Here is a 4,065-nt window from a genome sequence, read left to right on the forward strand (position 1 = left end):
TACTCATGTGAATAGTCCCACTGACTTCAATGGGCCTCGTGAATAAGGCAGCAGGATTTGGCCCGTAATGATATAATAGGATTTTAAGATTTGTTCTAGGAGAAAAACACGACATGTACTTTTAGGACTAAACCTTTAAGGTACTGAGCAGCAGCATACCCCATTGACTTAACTGAGTGTTGAAAGCATTCAGCATCTTTCAGGAGTTGCTTAGCACTTCAAAGATCAGGACTTTTGTTGGTATCTCAGTTTTGTTCATTTATGCAGTTGGGTCCATTGATCTGTGTGTGAAATTTGCATTGATACTGCTTAGCAAACCCAGACAGGATATAGCCTTTTACATTTTTAAAATACCAAAGAGAAGCAAATCATATATTTATGCTCAATTGACAAGTCTTTACATATAGCCAGCATCTTTGTAAAATTTATCGTAGGAATTCACCCACTAGGTTTTTTTTTAAAGTACACTTATATTTTGTGACACTCAGTTGTGCTCAATATTTAGTTCTGTTATGTGCATTATCCTGCTGAATGATCAAATTAAATGCAAACTAGAATTTGAATGTCTGCAAACATTGGCAAGAATCTGCAGCTAATTTTAGATGGAAGATTTGCAGTGTCTGTTGTTTTTCCTGTTCATTTTAGATGGGTAAATTGTAAAAACGTTGAGGAATCTGACCTGCTTTTTTTTCCCCTTTTTGTCTAGGTTTGCAAGGCATGCCAGGGGACTACGTATCTCAGGGTGGTCCTATGGGTATGAGTATGGCACAGCCAAGTTACACTCCTCCCCAGATGACCCCACACCCAACTCAATTAAGACATGGACACCCAATCCATTCATATCTGCCAAGTCACCCCCACCACCCAGCCATGATGATGCACGGAGGACCCCCTACCCACCCTGGAATGACCATGTCAGCACAGAGCCCCACAATGTTAAATTCTGTAGACCCCACTGTTGGTGGACAGGTTATGGACATTCATGCCCAATAGAATAAGGGAACTCAAGGGAAAAACAAAACAAAAACAAACAGAAACTATTTTAAGACTTTTGAACTTTGACCAGATGTTGACACTTAATACGAAATTCCAGACAGCTGTGATTATTTTTTACTTTTTGTCATTTTTCATCAACAACAGAGGACCAATGAAACAAGAACACAAATGTGAAATCATGGGCTCACTGAAATGAATATGTCCATGTACAGATCCTCTGGAAAAAAAAAAAGACTCCAAGAGTTATAACTACTGTAGTATAAACATAGGAACTAAGTTAACTTGTACATTTCTGTTGATCACTCCGTTACGTTGCCTCAAATAGTTTTAGAAGAAAAAAAAATCCTTGTTTTCCACACTATGTGTGTTGTTCCCAAAAGAATGACTGTTTTGGTTCAGCAGTGAAGTCACTATCCATGAAAGACCTGTTTTGGCCAGTGAGAAAAGAACTACCCTGGAGATGAAGATGAAAAGTCTTGCTGGGTCTCTCATCACTCAGAAGACTGTTCCAAGAAGGCCTTGCCATTCCCTCATTTTGTTCCTTCATAAAATGTGTCCTTTAGTTTCAAACAGATCTTTATAGTTTGTGCTTCATTAAGTCTCTCCCCATTCCTCCCAATCTATTTTTTTTTTTTGGACTCTTCTTCAAAGAGCTTGCAGGTGAAGATTTAAAAGACAGAACAGACAGAGCAGAAGCTTCTTCCAGTAGTTCTGAGCCTTGGCTTTGGACAAAACAAAACTAAAAGTTGGGCAGCTTTCCTCAATGAAAGAAGTTACTAACGGTCTTTGCACCAAACCTAGGACTTTATCATGAACTCAAAGCTTGGGAAAAAAAAGCAAGAGAATACTGTAACAAACTTCGTACAGAGTTCGGTCTATTAATTGTTTCATGTTAGATATTCTATGTGTTTACCTCAATTGAAAAAAAAAAAGAATGTTTTTGCTAGTATCAGATCTGCTGTGGAATTGGTATTGTATGTCCATGAATTCTTCCTTTCTCAGCACGTGTTCCTCACTAGAAGAAAATGCTGTTACCTTTAAGCTTTGTCAAAATTTACATTAAAATACTTGTATGAGGACTGTGACGTTATGTTTTAAAAAGGAAAAAAAAGGTGTTAAGTCACAAAATGCGGTAATAAATATTTCATTTTTGATTTTTTGCTAGGCTTTTGTGTTTTTAATCATGTTTAGGAGAGTCTGAGGTTATCATGAGAGATGTCTCAAACATATTTCTTATCAGCATTGAGAAGAAATGCTGGAAAAATCAGAAACAAGTTTGTCATCAGATTAATAGAATAATTGAATGAAATGCTATCGGAAGTTATATATTTCTGCTGATTACTGATACTAGATTTTTGCCAGATTAAACAAAATTTGAAATATTGTTTCACCAGCTTGCATTTCAGAGGTGTGTCTAATACTTGTGCTTCTTGCTAAGAGCATAGGAGCTGAGCTTGAGTGGCAAAGGCCCGGACATGGGATGACTAATGCCATGTGTGTACATGCACGAGTGTGTGCGTCCATAGCCACAGCAGACCTTACCTCCAGGTATTTAGCTCAGAGGCAAAGAATGGCTTTATTGCAGGAGTGGGTTTAGAAGTTCTAGGAGAAGAAAAGAAGCTTTGACTCCAATGGGAATTTTTCCTATGTGAAAATTGCATAAGCTAGCTTTCGAGATGGTTTTAGTCCTTTTGTTGTCTTCAGCTGTTTTCAGGAAAAAAAAAAAAAAAAAAAAAAAAAAACCCCAAAAGCAAACCAACCAAACCAAAACAACAAACCATCAGCTAATGACAGAAGAATGTTGATATGACATTTTGTATACAAACAGCTAGAGTAGAATCATGGTTAAAGGTTTGTTTTTTTCTTAAACCAAAGCTTCTGGCACTTTGAAGCAACTAAAACAGAGTTTGAACTAGGAAGAGCAATGATAAATTTAAAACAAAGCAGCCTCTCACCTTCCTCAGTGGCACTGTTAAATCAGCAAGAGCCGGATGGGGCCCAAAGGACAGGGGAAAGTTCTGCCTTTTTTCCTGAGAGGAGGAGAGTGGGAAAGGACTTGTAATTAACTAAACTTTCTAGGAAACAAAAATGTCCAACTTCAACACCTGTACATTTGTAACCCTTCTCCTCCTTCCTTCTCATCGTTCCAACTGGCCAGGATGTTTTTAAAAACTGTGAGTGACAACTTTTACCCTTGGAATGTAGAAAGAGGCTCAACCTCTTAGTTAATGTTTAATTTCTGAGCTGAGCAAATGGACCCACGCTGCTGGTGACAGAAGGGAGGATGCCAGTAGAATTTATTTAGCAATCGGGTCCTGCTTTGTGGGCGTCTCTTATAAGGCTTTCGTATGAAATTTAGATTATAATTCCCTGCTCGGCTTTGATGCTCTCTGTCCTGGTTAAAATCACATCGACCCTTCAGTCACATAAGAAGACCACAGCCTGGGTGCCTATTCCCAAATTCTCTGATTTTTGTGGATGCAGAATTTAAGATGGCAAGATTATTTCTGTTAGCACTTTAAAGGGCAGGCTTTTAAATTATTTTTTTTTTAACAGTACTTTATTTCCTTGCAGATTTTTTTCTCTAGAATCTGAAGAGAAATGTCAGAAATCACATTGCTAGAAAGACAGGGAAGAATGTAGCCATAGTAGATTATTTGTTTTTATAATGAACTAAATATGTGCATTGCTGTGTTGTCTTTTATTTTCTTTCTTTTTTTCTCCCCCTTTTGGGCTGTGCTCTCCGTGAGATGTCTTGCTGAAATCCAAGGTACAATATCGTGCAGAGATTTCTCCATCTGAGATTTTCTGTTTAGCATGGAAGGTTCCGATTTTGGTATTTTTAAGAACTGCTCAGCTGTCAAAAGCAAACAAAACGGGAATAATGTTTTGACAGCGGTATAGTGTTAAAGAAAATACTCAAGTCTGAATAAAAATTGCTTATGCTGTGGGAAACGAAGGGTAACAGAAGAAACACCTTTTGTTTACATACACACATGTTTATAATCCCAAATTTCTATTTCGCCGAGCGGGTCTGCGTTGGGAGTTGTAGTCACCATAAATGAGGGA

General features: G+C 37.8%; 1 protein-coding gene across 5 annotated transcripts in view; it reads left to right on the forward strand.

Annotated features, from left to right (window-relative positions):
* Positions 1–2,156, forward strand: part of MEIS2 (Meis homeobox 2) — a 174,923-nt gene extending 172,767 nt beyond the window's left edge. For all 5 annotated transcript variants that reach the window (XM_059473978.1, XM_059473977.1, XM_059473982.1 and 2 more), the window contains one exon: positions 707–2,156. The gene's annotated coding sequence lies outside the window, so the exon portion shown is untranslated. The remainder of the gene's footprint in view (positions 1–706) is intronic.
* The last annotated feature ends 1,909 nt before the right edge of the window (positions 2,157–4,065 follow it).

The sequence above is a fragment of the Ammospiza nelsoni genome, chromosome 6 (assembly GCF_027579445.1).
Source record: "Ammospiza nelsoni isolate bAmmNel1 chromosome 6, bAmmNel1.pri, whole genome shotgun sequence".
NCBI classification, from domain to species: Eukaryota; Metazoa; Chordata; class Aves; order Passeriformes; family Passerellidae; genus Ammospiza; species Ammospiza nelsoni.